The sequence below is a fragment of the Schistocerca cancellata genome, chromosome 5 (assembly GCF_023864275.1).
Source record: "Schistocerca cancellata isolate TAMUIC-IGC-003103 chromosome 5, iqSchCanc2.1, whole genome shotgun sequence".
In the NCBI taxonomy this organism is placed as follows: domain Eukaryota; kingdom Metazoa; phylum Arthropoda; class Insecta; order Orthoptera; family Acrididae; genus Schistocerca; species Schistocerca cancellata.
Window position 1 is genome coordinate 77764854 of NC_064630.1, and position 18733 is coordinate 77783586.

The window sequence follows — 18733 nt, forward strand, 5'->3', positions numbered from 1 at the left end:
ATGAACTAGGTGTTCCACCAAAGCTATGCCTGTCCCAGCAATTCTACAAAAGTCGTCGGCACTACAGGCCTATTGGCGCTAAACTGCAGTGGCACATGGAAAGGCATGCTTCAAGTGGTCCACTGGAATCAAATATTTTCATGTACTCAGAATGAGATTTTCACTCTGCAGCAGAGTGTGCACTGATATGAAACTTCCAGGCAGATTAAAACTGTGTGCCGGACCGAGACTCGAACCGGGTCCTTTGTCTTTCACGGGCAAAAGTTCTACCATCTGAGCTACCCAAGCACAACTCACGCCCTGTCTTCACGGCTTTACTTCCACCAGTACCTCGTCTCCTACTTCCCAAACTTCACAGAAGCTCTCCTGCTAACCTTGCAGAACTAGCACTCCTGGAAGAAAGGATATTGCGGAGACATGGCTTAGCCACAGCCTGGGGGATGTTTCCAGAATGAGATTTTCACTCTGCAACGGATTGTGCACTGATATGAAACTTCCTGGCAGATAAAACTGTGCGCCGGACCGAGACTCAAACTCAGGACCTTTGCCTTTCGTGGGCAAGAGCTCTACCTGCCTCGTAAGCAGGAGATCCAGATTCAATTCCTGGCCTCAGTACAAATTTTCCCTCACCACTGCAGCCTACAGACATAAAATCAAATCTTTTTGATCTTTGAAGTTGTGTTGTTTCATTTTTTATAAGTATCTTTGCCTGGGCTGCAGGCTGGATCCCCATTTGCATTCGATACTGAAGGGCTATTCCAGAAAATGGAAAGCCTTGGCCATTCTGTTCATGTGTAAGGGGGAATTTAAAGTAGACTGGGGTGACAATGAGGAGGAAGTGTGTCGGGGTAATGTGTGCAGTCGTGTGAACCTCTGTGCCGAGTTGGCTTAGTGGCTAATGCACTTGCCAATAAGCAGGAGACCCAGCATCTATATACATAAAATCAAATCTGTATGCGACTAGTAAAGTCTCTGAAGTTATGTCATTTCGTTTATGCTAGACTGTTTTTCTTACTGAAACTATATCATGGTTGCTGCTTCATGCCATAGAGTGAGAGGATTTATATAACACACTTTTCATTTACAAGATGCTGACATAACATACAATGATCACACAAGCTCGAGACTTTTGTGTAAACTGGTATGTTTTCATAAATCATTTAAATACCAATTTTACAATAATACACAGAGGGGTTCATGACAACAATGATCTGATATTCTTGCTGTTGCGGACCATTGGCACTCTTGTGATCAGTAACCTGCACTGCCAATTTTCTGCGCTGATGGAACACCAGTGAATCACCTGCCAGGATCTCCTCTGTGTGACATGAAACAGAAAGACAACAACAGTTTAGTACACTCATCATATAAAAAAGTTACCTAATTAAATCTTATACTTTTATGGCCTACCTGATGCCACTTCAGCAGAAACTAAGGACGGTGTTGCTAACTAAAATCTGGAGCATCAAAGCACGAGTGGGCTTAAGAAACATGCACATAGGGTGCACACATTGTTTCCAATTCAGATAGTTTGTCTAGGGAATTCGCCTATCTAAGAGCAGTCTTCTTGGGAAAATGGGTACTCCATCTGGCAGATCAACAATGCACGGAAAATAAATAAATAAATCCTCCACCCCCCCCCCCTTTCCCGACACACACACATCATAATCTTACAATGTGGACAGTATGCTGGCAAAATCCACAGCATTTGCCAACATCTTGTTCAAGATAGGTAAGATCCTCCGGGAATTCCAAGACTTAAAGTAGTTTTCCATCCACTATACAGGGTGAGTCACTAACTATTGCCACCTAGAATAACTCCAAAAGTATGATATGAGCTGAAAAGTTTGTGGGATAAAAGTTACATGTGACAATGGGGGGCCATAATATGACGTTGGTTTTTTGTTGCTGGGTGGGGTCGCTTCAGAGATGAAGGTCAACTTTATTTTTTTTAAATAGGATGCTATAGTTTGGTACTTATTTTCTGGTAGTGGCTATCAAGACGAATCCAATAATCTGTAACAGTAAGGTATTTGAAGGTCAATGAAGGTTGTAAAGGTGGCATGAACATCCATTTACAGAAGGTGTTTGAAGTAATAACCATTGGTATCAATGAAGTGCTGCAATCTTCTTATCATGAATTGAGTGTTATTCCTTACCACATCAGCACTTATCGAAGCACATGCTCTGACAATTTTCTCTAACATATCTTCAGGTGTAGGTGGAACGTCTTTGGTGTAGTTGGAATGTCTTTATAAACAACGTCTTTTATGAATGCCCACAAGAAAAAAATTCAGAGGCATCAAGCCTGGTGAACAAGCTGGCCATGTCCAATCCAACAATTTAGGAATTGTCTTTGCAACTCATTTCTAGCCATCAGCGAAAAATGTGCTGCACACACATCATGTTGATAGCACATTCTGTTCCTTGTTCCTAAAGGTATTTCTTCCAATAACAGACCTAACGTTTCTTGCAGGAATGTGGTGTACTTCCTACCAGTAAGATTTCCTTCAATGAAATAGGAGCCCATACTTCTGTCCTCCAGAATCCCACACCATACATTCACTGACCACGGTTTTTGGTGTGGAACTTTCCACGGCCAACATGGATTTTCAGTTGCCCAGTAATGCATGTTATGCAAATTAACATTTACATGGTTGTGAATGTAGCCTCATCAGTAAATAAAATCAAATTAATAAATGTATTATCCTTCTGAATCAGAAGTTGAGCCCATCGGCAGAATTCAATGCGGTGCATACAATTCGTACCAGTTAATTCTCGGTGGAGACTGATACAGTAAGGATGATATTTATGGCGATGCAGAACATGAACAACACTACTCTGGCTCATGCCAAATTCCTTTGCGATTTGGCATGAACTAACACAAGGATTTCGAACCACAGTGGCAAGAGTACCAGTTTCTGTTTCCTCGTTAATAACTTGCCAGATATGTTTCTGATGCATTAAAAACCCAGTTGTTCTCAATTTATCATACACTTATTTAAATGTACATTGTGTAGGGTGTATATGTTGAGGAGATATTTCAGCATATAAGTCTCTAGCTCTCACTGAATTTCAGTGGCATCCTCCGTAAATGAGAAGCATATCGAGTTGTTCTTCGAAGGAATACATCATTCACATTCACTTGATTCGACGATACTAGTCTTACCGTTCCTATTAGTGTTGTATTGCGAGACCATCAAATGGTGTTTACATGTCAATGGCACGTTAGATGGATATGCCGTATTCGGCAGATATTTACTATTTGTGTGATATACAAGAGAGAATTGTCAGAGCATGTGCTTCGATAAGTGCTGAAGTGATAAGATATACCACTCAATCCATGATAAGAAGATTGCAGCACTGCATTGATACCAATGGTCATCACTTCGAACACTTTCTGTAAATGGACGTTCATGCCACCTGTTTGAACTTCATTGACTTTCAAAGACCTTACTGTTACACATCACTGGATTTATAGCATCCCATTTAAAAAAAAACAAAGTTGACCTTCATATCTCTGATGCGACCCCACCTAGCAACAAAAAAACCAACATCACATTGTCCCTTGCAACATTTGTCCCACAAACTTTTCAGCTACTATCATAATTTCAGAGTTATTCTAGGTGGCAATAGTTAGTGACTCACCCTGTATAGGATTTTGGCCTTGGGAGTTGTGAACAATGATTTCTTATTGTGGAAGTTGGAGTGTATAAAATTCCATGTCAATGTGTCACAGCTCATAAACATTAGACTTTATGAACTGAACTGTGGAGAATGTTGCATTCACCTTTTGCCATTGCCATTTCCATTGCTGAAAGTTCCACCAGAGAACTGTATTTTGCATTTCTGCCATTGAGAACGCTTCCTACTGGCAGTGTGATCAGTCTTGCAATTATAATTTTGATGCATATGCAAAATGCGTATGGTGCTACTAAATTCTGAGACATTAATTGTCAATAAAAATGATACTTGTAGTAACAAATTTAATTAGAGCTTGATGTGCCATGACAACAGGAACTTGACAAAAAAATGAAATAAAGCTTTGAACAAATATTAAAAACTTCTATACTACAGCTCTACATGTGCAAATCACCGACCTTGTCTACCACATTATATAAATTTTCCAAGTGGTGACTTTATTTAAAGAATTTTGTAATGTTTCTGGAATTCACTTTTTTAACTCCTGGTTGGTGGTGGTGAAGCAAGCAAAACATGTGAAATCTTTATCTGAACTGATGAAGCTCAATAACAGATAATTTTTCTTGTGAAGCCCACTGAGAGCGAGTGTATAGTCATAATTGTAGCTGAATGTTACTTAACAGTGGTCACGCTATGCAGTGGATGTCAGGATTTAAGGTTAATAACAATACATACTTAACACACAAGTAGTTTATTCAGTGAAGGGTACATGGAAACTACACAGGGGAAGGTATAATGGAATGCTTCAATATCTTAGTTGTCATGATTTAAGATCAGTCAGTCATGATTCGTGGCCAGGAACAGAGAACACAAACAGCTTTGCCCCCAGGGGCTCAGCATTCATTTGCTGGGTACGGGCTTGGCGACCCCGGGGTTCCTGAGCTGGGGACTGGTACGCGCCACCAGTCCCCTGTCACCGTAAGCTCTGAGCATACTTCAGCGACCACCGTGCGGCGCGGCGGTGGAACGTTGTGTGTCTCAGGGAATGTGGATCTTGGCTTGACCGCCCGGATCGTGAGGATGGAACAAACCTCTATAAAAAAAACCTCAATCTCAAGGTGTGCTGCGCGCTGATGAGATGCATGGCTGTTGAGGTGAAACAGTCGATAGCGGGCAACCTCTGGGGAACCTGCCGCACCTCAGTTGTATAAGGCTTACCTAGGCACGCGGGGCTCTGTCTAGGTGGACTTCTAGTTCCCTAGCTGCTCGTGGGACCAAGATGGATCCTTCGAAATCCTCTTTTCTTCCTCCCAGCGGAAAGGGTGGCCCGCTGGAAGGTTCTAACACCCAGTCTCTTAAGAGGGCCCGTGCAGTCAGTCACCCTGACTCCGGCGCTTCTTTGAAAAGTCCAGTCTTAGGTAACAGAATGCATTCTGGTAATCTGAATGTGTTTCTCATTGTGAAACGGAAGGAGGGTAGTTTCGAGAAGGTTTCGCCCTTCTATATACAAAAGGGATTGGAGGGAATCTGTGGCTCCTTAAAATCGGTGAAGCGCTTACGTAATGGGACCTTGCTAGTGGAAACTTCCACTTCCCAGCAAGCAACTAACCTCCAATCTGCTAAATGACTTGGAGAGTATGCCATAGACACTGAACTGCACAGCACCTTGAACTACAGCAAAGGTGTTGTGACAAGCCGGGATCTAGTTGACATTCCCAAGGAAGACCTGCAATGTGAGTGGGCTCCAGAAGGTATCGTTGATGTCCAACACATAATGAAGAGGGTTGATGGCACTCTTGTCAAATCAGACTCCTTTATTCTGACCTTCAGTAGCACAAAACTTCCTGAACATGTTAAAGCTGGCTTCCTTTGCCTTAGTGTGAGGCCTTATTTCCCGGCCCCAATGCGCTGTTTCAAATGCCAGCGTTTTGGGCATACCACCTTAGGCTGTAAAGGCGAAGCGACTTGTGGAAACTGTGGTCAGGCTGCTCATGAAGGAGTTGGTTGCTCGTCTCCGGCTAAATGTATTAATTGCTCTGGGAACCACCCTGTTTGGAGTAGGGATTGCCGCATATTTTTAGAGGAACGCAAGGTCCAGGAAATAAAAACAACCAAGCGTATCCCCTATGGTGAGGCCAAGAAGATTTATAAGTCGATGCAACCTCCCACATTTGCTACATCTTTTGCATCCCTGGTACAGAAGCCTACTCCAAAAGTCGATGCCTCAATGCAGACTGAGGTGGTGAGTGTTGGCACTAACACCTGCAGCTGTCAGTGCTCTTGCAACGCAGCCAGTGTTTCAGAGCCAGTAGCCCCTACTCGAACGGCAGACACGGGTACAGTGGCGAACTTGGTCCAGCCCCTCGCGCCTCCGACAACTGAGGTTGTTCCCAAGCCCAGTGCGCCAATTACCACTCCCACATCAGCTCCCCCAAAGTCCACCAAACCACAGAAAGCTACTGTACAGCAGCAACAGCGCGTCAAATCCCGTGGTAAACCATCTGACCATGCAGATGTTGTTTTACGTGAGGCTTCATCTGACTCTTCCCCAGTGTTGATGGAGTACGATGTATGTGTGGGGCAATCATCTCGTCCCACGCCTGCCCCTCCACCTGCTGCGGTCTCCCCGCGCCGTCGGAGAGACAGGATAAAGGTGCTACCCCCAACATAGATGGCTCCCATACTCCAGTGGAACTTGCAAGGTTTCAGGACGCATGTGGAGGAACTTTGTCTACTCTCTCAGGATAGACCACTGTGTCTCTGTCTCCAGGAGACGTATTTCCATCCATCTTACTCCCCTGAGATACGAGGCTACACACTCCACAAAAAGGACGACCTGCGTGGAGAGAGAGCTAAAGGAGGCGTAGGTATTTTCGTCAGGACGGACCACCACTCCTCGCCTCTCTCACTTACGACGACTCTACAGGCCGTCGCTGTGTCTGTGCATGTGTGTCATCCATTGACGGTATGTTCACTTTACTTGCCCCCAAATGATGCTCTTGATGAAGCAGCCCTCACCGACCTTCTTACCCAGCTCCCCCAGCCATTCATTATTTGTGGTGATTTTAATGCCCACAATGTGCTTTGGGGCTCTGCAATTACCTGCCCCAGGGGTAGAGCAATTGAGAGGCTTCTCCTGTCATCCTGTGCCTACTTGCTCAATGGAGGACAGAGTACTCATTTCTCCACAGCGACTGGGTCGTTCTCTGCCATTGATCTTTCGCTTTGCTCTCCAGCTCTTGCCACCAGTGCTCACTGGGAAGTGGTCGCTGACTTGCATGGCAGTGATCATTTCCCAATCTGGATTCACCTGCCAGATGGCGTGGGCCCCAAAAGGAGACCACCACGATGGGTGCTCAGTGGAGCTGACTGGACACTTTATAGCCAGTTGGCAGAATTCGAACACTGTGCGAATGTTGCGGTGTGGGTGGATCATATTACCAAAATGGTCCACGCCGCTGCAGCATCCATTCCACAGTCCACAGGCCACCAGAAGAGGCCACCTGTGCCTTGGTGGAGTGCCGAATGCCGCTCTGCGATCAGGACCAGGCGTGCGGCTCTGCATCGGTTCAAGTGTCGGCCAACTGCTGAGAATCTTGCAGCCTTTCGGGTGGCAAGGGCAAGATGTCGCCGCATTATTCGTGAGAGCAAGAAGAGGTCGTGGCAAACGTTCCTGAACACCATTAATCGTTCCACCAAAAGTTCCATTGTGTGGGGGACCATCAGGCGAATTTCTGGCAGAGGAGGGAGGTGCCCCATAGCTGCTGTAATGACTAACGGCACTCTCCACACGGATCCGCGAGACATTGCCCAGGCCATGGCAGCGTATTTTGCCACAGTTACTGCAACAACCAGTCAGGATCCCGGTTTCCAGTGCCATAGAGCGGTTGCTGAGAGATGTAGTCTGAACTTCCAGTCCACCTCTCATGAAGTTTACAACTGCCCATTTTCTATGTGGGAGCTGGATTCTGCATTGTCTGGGGCTCGTGACACATCCCCTGGTCACGACAGGATTCATTACAGTATGCTATGTCACCTCACAATGCGCAACAGAGAAGTCCTCCTCGCACTTTTTAATGCCATTTGGGCGTCGGGTCACTTTCCTGACGCGTGGCGTGAGGCAGTTTTAATCCCTTTTTTAAAACCTGGGAAGGACCACACGAGCCCAAGTAGCTACCGTAGTATTGCCCTCACTAGTTGGATAGGGAAGACCTTGGAGCGGTTGGTCAACCGCCGCCTTGTCTGGATGTTAGAATCCCGGCAACTCCTTAGTCGCTTTCAGTGTGGGTTCAGGAGGTTTCGTTCCACCTTCGATAATCTTGCCCTCCTGGAGGCGGCTATACAACAAGCTTTCCTACGCCGTCATCACCTTCTAGGTGTATTTTTCAACATCGAGAAGGCCTACGATACTACTTGGAGGCGTCTCATCCTGGAGCAGCTTCACGAATGGGGTTTTCGTGGTTGTCTTCCTCTTTTTATTCAGTCTTTCCTCTCGCCACGATATTTTAGATACCGAATTGGTGACATCCTGTCTGATCGCTTTGAGCAGGAGAATGGTGTCCCTCAGGGTAGCGTTTTAAGTGTGACTCTGTTTGCCATCGTTTTAAGTGTGACTCTGTTTGCCATCGCTATTAATAGCATTACGTCCATAGTGAAAAGTCCTGTCCAGTGTTCTTTGTTTGTAGATGATTTCTCTTTGTTCTGCTCTTCTTCAAGCCTTGCAACGACAACCCGTCAGTTGCAACTTACGATTAGGCGTTTGGATGACTGGGCGAAGAAGAGTGGTTTTCAGTTTTCCACTGAGAAGTCTGTATGTGTTCTGTTTAACCATTCTCGTTCGATTTTAACCTTTCCTGAGTTGCGCTTAAGGGACACTGTTCTTACTTTTAAAGACACGGTGAGATTTCTGGGGCTCATTTTTGACTTGAGGCTCACGTGGTTACCTCATCTTAAAGACCTGAAACGGCGGTCGCTTCAGGCTTTAAGTATTTTAAAATGTCTTAGCCACAGTACATGGGGAGCTGACAGGACTTGTCTGCTCCAGTTTTACAGGGTGTTTGTGCAGTCTCGGCTCGATTATGGGTGCACGGTGTATGGGTCTGCGAGGCCTTCTTACTTAAAAATGTTGGACGTTGTGCACCATGAAGGGCTTCGGTTGGCCACTGGGGCATTCCGAACTAGCCCCATACCCAGCCTCTGTGCAGAGGCTGGTGAACCGCCACTTCATATGCGGTGACGGCTACTTACAGTGCGCCAGGCGTATAAAACTTTGTCCAGACCCTACACCCCTGCATACCATACCGTTGCTCAGCCTCCTCTGGCACGATTGTTTCATAACCGGCAACGTGCGACACAGCCCTATGGGATTCGCACACAGGATTGCCTCGGTGCGATGTCTATGGCTGGTCTTCATGTTTTACGTCGCGGTTGGAGCAGATCTCCACCTTGGCTCCTCCGGAGACCCAAACTTATTTTAGATTTGACTAATTTTAAGAAAGCTGGCACACCAGATTTTACGTTCCAATCTCTGTTTTCTAACATTTTAGATGTGCATCACGGTTTCACTGTCGTTTATATGATGGCTCCAAACAGGAGACTTTCCTTGGCTGTTCTGTGGTGTTCCCTGATCATGTTACCTGGATTCGCCTCCCTGCTGAATATACCATTTTCGCAGTGGAGCTCCACGCGATCCTGACGGCACTGGAGCAGATGCATCGTGTTCGGGGCGATCGATTTCTTCTCTGCTCCGATTCTCTTAGTGCCTTACAATCACTGCAGAACCTATACCCGACTGAAGAGATGGTCCAGCTGATACATGACCAACTGTACTTGCTCCAACGGTGGGGTAAAGAGGTATCCTTCTGCTGGGTGCTTGGTCATGTCGGCATATGGGGCAATGAACAGGCTGATCGGGCTGCCAAGGAGGCCTGCAGAGAGCAGGATGTGGTCCAGTGTCCTATCCCCTTGCAGTCAGTCATCGCTGCACTCCACAGGAAGTGCATGGAGTTGTGGGAGGACGAATGGCTGGCGGTGACGGCCAATAAACTGCGGTCGGTAAAGTCAACCACTCGGCCGTGGCGTTCCTCCTGCCGGCTGCTCAGGCGGGAAGAGGTGGCGCTCACACGTCTTCGGATCGGGCACTGTCCTCTGACACATAGCTATTTATTACGGCGGGAGGATCCTCCGTTTTGTGATGCTTGTGGTGTGCACATCTCTGTCCGGCACATTTTAACAGACTGCATTTTATACCGTGATGCAAGGGCAGAAGCACAAGTTGATGGGGATCTGCCCTGTGTTTTAGCTAACGATGAGACGTGTGTGTCTAGGGTTTTTAAGTTTTGTGATGTGTCTGGACTCTGGCCTAAACTTTTAGGCTGGCGGTTTTAGTGTATTGCAGAGTGGCTGACTCCTCCCTTTTTTCCTTGCGGTCAGCCAGCCACTTCCATCTACTCCATTGTTTTAGCTCCCTCTACCTTTTTCTTCCTGTGTTGCCCATGTTTTACTGCTGATGCCCTGCTTCATCCCACGCTTCGGTGTGGGTGAGCACATATTTTTCCATGATTGTTCCCTGTGTTTTATGTTCCGTTTGATGTAAATGTTCTGAGTTTTTTTCTTGACACCCGTCTCACAATGATACTGAACGGGCGCTGAAGACCTTGCTGTCGTGCGCCCACAAAACCCTTCTACTACTACAAACAGCTTTTCAGGCCCACTACTGGTAAACATCACATGATTTGATTGGAGGAAGTGGATTGGTCACTTGTGCAGCACTGCACCATCAGCACTGTCACTGCAGTGTCAGCTCTGGCAATATGGGCCTGCCCTGTCCTGGGCAGAACAGAGTCTGTTACAATTTTATTATTAATGGTTGTACAGTTTATATTCCTCTCCTTTCACAAAGGTCTACAGAACACAATTTTGCTCTGTTTGGGGAGGAAGGATAAAAAGAAAAAAAAAGTTGATGGTGTTACATTAGAGTTTAAAAAACCACGTTCTACAGAATGTATGACAACGCTTCAGCTTCACTGCCTGCAGGCATCGAAAAGTTTGGTTCTAGCACCCTACTATGAAGAGTCTATTGAGGGCACTGAGGTTTTCACAGATGCCAGCAAAAATTATGCTACATTAGAACTTTTAACTGCTGTCATCCACTATAAGTGTATAACACTCATTATTGTCCCATCGCGCTTATTTTAATCCAGCAGTCCCTGCACATTGTTTACCTGAAATTCTAACTTAATATATAGCCTTGAGGTTTATTTGCTATGAAAGACCACAAATCTTCTGTAATGTACGTACCCTTCTCTTTTCTTGTTACTGTGTCAACTAGAACTACGGATTTAGATGTGGCATCTTTGAAATTATATAGGGTCCTTGATACAAGTGATAGAACTCACTTATTAACTTGTAGGTTTTTGAACTCTGCTTGTTACTGTTAACTAGAACCAGATCTCCTATCCCACATGGTGTTTGTGTATCTTTTCCCCTTTTTTATTTCTCTTCTCTCCTCCTCTGATTAATGACTCCCTGATAACCTGTGTTGTAACATTCATTTTCTGGGGCCATCCAATATGTTTTAGCATAGTTTCTTCCAATATGTTTTAGCATAGGTTCGCCTTCCAGTGGTCTTTCTATTACTTCTATAAGAGCTATCTGAAGATTCAACAACATTCCACAAAACCACCCTGTTTATTTCATTTTTTTACTGACTGTTGGTAGCTACCGGTATTTGATATGGTTTGACAAAAAATAGTTTGTGGCTGTATCTTTAACTTGCACACAAAGTTATGTATTAGTCCAGATCTCATGATGAATACTTTTTTATGTTTCTTTAGTAGGGTTGTTCTCTCTCTCTCTCTCTCTCTCTCTCCCTCTCTCTCTCTCTCTCTCTCTCTCTCTCTCTCTCTCTCTCTCTCTCCTAATCCTAATCCTAATCCTAATCCTAATTCTAATCCTGACGATTTACTGTAGTAATGCTGTATGTTAAATTGTCTTCACACATCACAACTGTATAAAAACTTTGCCCCTCAAATATCTAAGAGTCATTTTGACTACTAGTGATATGTGAGATTCACCACTTTTCTAAAATTTAATGTAATTCCCTGTTCAAATAACCAGCCTGTACCTAAAATCACAGGAATCTTTAATCTGTAAATAACAAGCATTTGGTATTCAAACACATAATCACAAAGGGTAAACTACACTAGCATCTCTGATTGTATAGGTTTACTAGTTGTTTCCGTGGCTTTTGTTATTTTCACTCTACATACCAGAAATGTCAAAATTAGCTGTAAAATATTATGCTATTCTAGAAAGTGTTGATTTATTACAAATACATTTCTCCCCAAATCTAATCTAGTATTATCTGGTACATTTTCTATTTTTCCATTGAATTGTGGTCTAATATATCTCCTAATCAGTTGTTTTGGTTCTTCCAACAAGACCTCCATCATACGAACTCCATCGTTATACCTTAATAGTTGTTAATGTATGCCAGGTGACTCATGAGCACATGCTTTTGGGGATCGAGCCTCTCCCTGGAAGCTTGTTAGTTTTCACTCTCTGGATTATTAGAAGTATTAGCAAAAGTTCTATTAAGTTACCCTCTATTGTTGCCATTGTTACTCCCTCTCTATCTTCTCCGATATATAGTTGTTGTAAATTGTCTAACAGTGTTTAAAATAATCACATACAATATGTAAATTTCTGAATATACCATGGCATTATCTTTCTATGAAGAAGATACTGACTATCTGCTTCAATAAGCTTCTGAAGATAACAAATTAATATGTCAAAACTGGTGAAGCATAATAAAATTTATTCGCAACTGATGACTGAAATTTATCGTGAAAAAGTAATACTATTGTTGCTGAAAATTACAGCCATGAATAAAATAGTAAGAAATATTTGGATTAACTATAAATTGTTAAACACCAGAAGTTGCCTATCCTTGGACACTATAGCTACTACGTGAACTGGACAGGGCAGTATCAACAGGTGAAGCATGTTTTGTTCTATAAAACCCTTCCTATACAAAAAATGTCCAAGCATGTCTATTATTAATAAAATTTCATTGTAATTAAGGTACCATGTAACATCTTCAATACTTCAAACAATGGAAAATCCAGGATGGAATGTAACAGTATTATGAAAAGGCAAGTTGCTACTCACCATATAGCAGAGATGCTCAGTCACTGATAGACACAACATAAAGATTGTCACAAATAAGCTTTCAGCTAGCAAGGCCTTCATCAAAACAGACCCCCGCCCCCAATGCGCGCGCACACAAAAACTGCTGTCTCTGGCAACTGAAGCCATCCTGCGAGCAGGAGCACCATTGCACGATGGGAGTGGCGACTGGGTGGGGGTAAGGAGGAGGCTGGGGCAGACAGGGGTAGGGGTGGCAGACAGTGATATGCTGTTGCGGAGCACACAGGGATGAGGTGGAGAGAGGGTAGGGCAGCGATGTGCAGTCGGCAGGTTTGACAGGGTGTGATGATGGAGTGAGGGCTGAGTAGTGCTGGAATGGGAACAGCGAAGGGGCTGGATGGGTGTGAACAATGACTATCGAGGGCTGAGGCCAGGAGGGTTATGGAAAGTAGGATATATTGCAGGGAAAATTACCCATTGTGCAATTCAGAAAAGCTGGTGTTGGTTGGAAGGATCCGTATGGCACAGGCTGTGAAGCAGTCATGGAAATGAAGGGTGTCATATTGGGCAGCATGCTCAGTAATAGGGTGGTCCACTTGTTCCTTGGCCACAGTTTATCGATGGCTATTCATGCGGATAGACAGCTTGTTGGTTGTCATGCCCACATAGAATGCAGAACAGTGGTTGTAGCTCAGCCTGTAGACCACATGACTGGTTTCACAGGTAGCCCTGCCTTTGGTGGGATAGTTGATGTTAGTGACTGGACTGGAGTAGGTGGTGTAGGGAGGATGTATGGGACAGGTCTTGCATCTAGGTGTATTACAGGGATATGAGACATGATGTAAGGATTTAGGAGAAGGGGTCGTGTAGGGATGGACGAGTATACTGTGTAGGCTTGGTGGAAACTGGATTACCACTGTGGGAGGGGTGGGAAAGATAGTGGGCAGGACATTTTTCATTTCAGGAGATGATGAGAGGTAGTTGAAACCCTGGTGGAGAATATAATTCAGATGACTCAGTGCTGGGTGGTACTGAGTTATGAGGGCAATGCTCATTTGTGGCCTGACAGTGGGACTTTAAGAGATGGTGGGAGACTGGGAAGATAAGGCACAAGAGATTTGTTTCTGTACAAGTTTTGGAGGACAAATATGCTCTGTTAAGGCTTCGGTGAGATGCTTGGTATATTTTGAGAGAGACTGCTTATCACTGCAGATGCGACTACCATGGGTGGATAGGTTGTATGGAAGGGACTTCTTGGTATGGAATGGGTAGCAGCTGTCAAAGTGGAGGTATTGCTGGTGGTTAGTACATTTGATATGTAACCATCTTTGAGATGGAGGTCAACATCTAGGAAGGAGCCAGAATGAAATTTTCACTCTGCAGCGGAGTGTGCACTGATATGAAACTTCCTGGCAGATTAAAACTGTGTGCCGGGCCGAGACTCGAACTCGGGACCTGTTGCCTTTCGCGGGCAAGTGCTCTACCGACTGAACTACCCAAGCACGACTCACCCCCCGTCCTCACAGCTTTAATTCTGCCAGTACCTCGTCTCCTACCTTCCATCTAGGAAGGTGGCTTGTTGGGTTAAGTAGGATCAGGTGAAGCAAATGGCGGAGAAGCTGTTGAGGTTCTGGAGGAATGTGGATAAGGCGTCCACACCCTCAATCCAGGTCGCAAAGATGTCATCAATGAATCTGAAGCAGGTGTTATTATTTATATGTATTATTATATATTATTACTTTTATATTTATTTATTTTTTATTATTTATATCTTTTCTTTTATCTCATTGTGACTTCACGCCAATTTTAGTGAGTTTTTGCCTTTCGCTATTGTCTACTCTCTCAGATTTCATCTTGTTTCCCCCTTTTGCATCCATTTCATCCTTCTCATGATTTTCCCCACTAATCTGGATGTATTTTTCCGAAATTTTTCATACGTAATTCTGTGTTATTTATGTAATTTTTTGCATTTTTCCACCACCATGAATCCTTGCTTCTTCCATCCATGTCAATACAGAAAAGTTTCCTTATCCCTAGCCAGAGCCCGGTACCACATACAGTTCCTGAATTGTTGCTTGGCTTGTGGAAATTCCACAATGACCTCCATCTGTTCAGATTCTGCCAATCCTTAGCCCTCACCAACATAATCCTGCAAAACAATATCAACCAAGCCCAAACCTCCTTGCAGAACCTTCTCTCCATCCACAAAATTCTCCTGCTATACAATCCCAAATTCCTGGAACCCATAACACACATTGAAACTCTTGCCATTCAGGAACTAGAGCAACACGCACAATGCCACCTCAAAAACCTCTCCACACAGCTCACTTCCCACTCCTGCCTTGGAGTACCACTGTCCACCACCTCTAATACAATGTCCAAACCTCCTCCACGTCTCCTTATAGCTGACAAACCCTGTCTTGCAGACCTACTACGTTTACCCCACCCTCCCAAACTCCCTCCCACCAACACATAGAATCCAGAACCTTAACAGACACAAAACACAGTCCTGAACCTTTCCTCCAGAAGTATTAGCCCTACAGAAATATCAGTCCTTTCCAAAGGCCTCGCCTTTTGCCCCACTCCCAAATTCAATCATACAGGACTTGTTCAAGATCTTCTCTCCTTCTCCTGGTCCCTACAGTGGAAGCAATTTTTCGTCACCAACCCTCCAAGACAGACTCAACCAAAGACGAATGTTGAACCCTGCCTGACTCAGTTCACTTCTCCATCCAACTGTGATCCACCCCCACTGCCCCCAAATCACTCCCTGTTAATTTCCAGAATTTCTTAACCTCAAACCTTGCCTCACCATCATTCCCCAAACCCCTCAACATTTAAACAAACCTTACATTTTCAGAAAGAACCACAATCCACCATCTAAAAACTTATCCTAGCCTTATAATCCTACCTGCGGACAAAGGCTCTACCACTGTTGTTTTGAACCACAAGGATTTCGTGGCGGGACTCTGCCAGCTGTCAGATACATCCACCTACAAACCTTGCCACAATGACCCCATTCCACAAATCCAGCAGGATGTCTGGTCACTCCTCAAATCCTTAGGCCCATCCCACAGCCTCTCCCTGGAGTCCACCTGGTACATGTTTCCTAAAGTCCATAAACCCAACCACCAATGACACCCCATTGTGGCCATTGCTGTACCCCCACTGAGAGATTCTCTGCTCTTGTAGACCAACACCTTCGACCTATTAACCAGAACCTACTCTCCCATATAAAAAATACCAACCAACCTCCTACCTAGTCTCCCTAGTGTCCTCACCCACAATTACTTCTCCTTTGAAGGCATTAGCTACAAACAGATCCAGGGTACGGCTATGGGCATCTGCATGGCAAAATCCTAGGCAATCTATTCATGGGCCATTTAGAGGAATCCTTCCTAAACACCCAGAATCCTAAATCCATCACCTGGTTCAGGTTCATTGATGACATCATTGCTATCTGGATCGAGGGTGATAACACCATATCCACATTCCTCCAGAACCTTAACAGCTTCTCCCCCATTTGGTTCACCTGGTCCTAATCAACCCAACAAGCCACCTTCCTAGATGTTGACCTCCACCTCAAAGATGACTACATCAGTACATCTGTGCATATCAAACCTACTAACCACCAGCAATACCTCCACTTCAACAGCTGCCATCCATTCCACACCAAGAAGTCCTTTTCAGACAGCCTAGACACCCATGGCTGTTGCAACTGTAGTGATGAGCAGTCCCTCTTGTAATATACCGAGTATCTCACACAAGCCTTCACAGATTGTAATTTTCCTCCTAACATTGTATAGAAACAAATCTCCTGTGTCTTATCTTTTCAGTCTCCCACTACCTCCCAAAGTCCCACCGTCCGGCCACAGAGGAGCATTCCCCTCGTAACTCAGTGTCCATCCATGACTGGTGCAACTGAGTTACATTCTCGACCAGGGTTTAGTCTATCTCTCGCCATGCCCTGAAATGAGATATGTCCTGCCCACTATCCTTCCCACACCACCCACAGTGGTACTCTGCCATCCACCAAATCTACACAATATACTCATCCATCCCTACACAATCCCTGCTCCCAAATCATTATGTCATGGCTCATATCCCTGTAATAAACTTAGACACAAGACCTGTCTCGTACATCCTCCCACCACCACCTACTCCAGTCCGGTCACAAACATCACCTATACCATCAAAGGCAGGGCTACCTGTAAAACCAGTCATTTGATCTACAAGCTAAGCTGCAACCATTGGGCTGCATTCTATGTGGGCATGACAACCAAAAAGCTGTCTGTCCGCATGAATGGCCACCGACAAACTGTGGCCGAGAAACAAATGGACCACCCTGTGGCTTCACAGCCTGTGCCATATGGATCCTGCCCACCAACCCCAGCTTTTCTGAACTGCACAAGGGGAACTTTCCCTGCAATATATCCTACTTTCCGTAACCCTCCTGGCCTCAACCTTCGTTAGTCATTGTTCTCACCCATCCAGCCCCTTCCCTGTTCCCATTCCAGCACTACACAGCCCTTGTTCCACCCGCACCCAGTCTTTTTACTTCTCTCCTTTTCTGCTACCCCTGCCCCCACCCACCCCCCCCTCAAGCCCCACCTCTCCCCTGCTTGCCGTCTAACCTCCCGACTGCACGTAGCTGCCCTACCCTCTCTCCACCTTATCCCTGCGCACTCCCAAGCAGCACTTCACTGTCCCTCACCACTACCCTACTATCTCTCCCTCTCCCCACCCTAGACTCCTCCTTACCCCCACCCAGTCACCTCTCCCATCATAAAAAAGTAATTAATTTGTCAGTCAGTTCTGCCAACAGGTCATTATGTTCTAAACTGAACGTGGAACTGGGAAGATACAAGTGGCAGAGTACTTGAAGCTGGGGCCCGCAATATCAGATGTATAACTGTCAAAAAACAATACACCATCTCTGAAGGACAAGCAGTAAGTATATAGAATTAACTATTTACCATAACAAATAGTTGAAATATGTAAGCAAAAGTGAGTGGAGTATAGTCAACTATTATTGATCTTAGTATAGACCTGCTTAGTTAAATTGGTTACCACTTGTTGCCAAGGAGGAATTGCAAGTTCGGCTAACCTCAGTGTGATTTCACATGGGTTTTGACCAACACTGAGTGACCAGTTCTCAAATTAATGAAAAAACTGTTCTTACAATCAGTGCTAAACCAACAGCAACATCTTTATGTATATTGTGTCCACAAGAAGAGTATTTACCACAATATCTTTATGTAAATTGTGTCTACAAGAAGAATATTTACCAATGATAAGTCCAAGGATACACCACTTCCTAAATAAAAGTTGATGTTTCTGGTTATTCCAACTGATAATTCTTGCAGGAAGACCCAGAATGCCAGTAAATGCAATTTACACACACTTTATTACTGAACATGAACATACAAAGAGATACATGTGCATGGTACAACTGAAAACAATGAACTGACTGAGTCAAAAGATGTTCTCCCTACAGAAGGCTAAACTCACTGCAAAAGTGTCTTGTTTTCAAAGTTTTACAACACTGATGGTGAGATCCATAGAGAGCGACTCCCCTTTCCCAGTGTGCGGAGCATCGGTGGAAGGAGGTCGCTAAAGATGGCAGCTGCTGATGTCACCTATTCTTGGTCGGCATTGAGATTATCAAGTTGTGGGGGCAGAATGCTTGCTGTGGAGGTAACAGGACAGGATGTGAGGTACTACCCATCTTTGCCTGCATGGTTACTGACAGCAGTTATTTTCTAGGAGTTGTGATTGCTAGCAACAGTCAGCTGATAGCTGTGATGTTATTGCTGCAGGTTAAATGCTTGCTCTTTACTCACATGAAGTGTTGAGTGCTTTCGACAAGGGATTTCAAATTGATTCTGTATTTCTGTACTTCCAAAAGGCTTTTGACACTGTACCCTACAAGCAGCTTGTA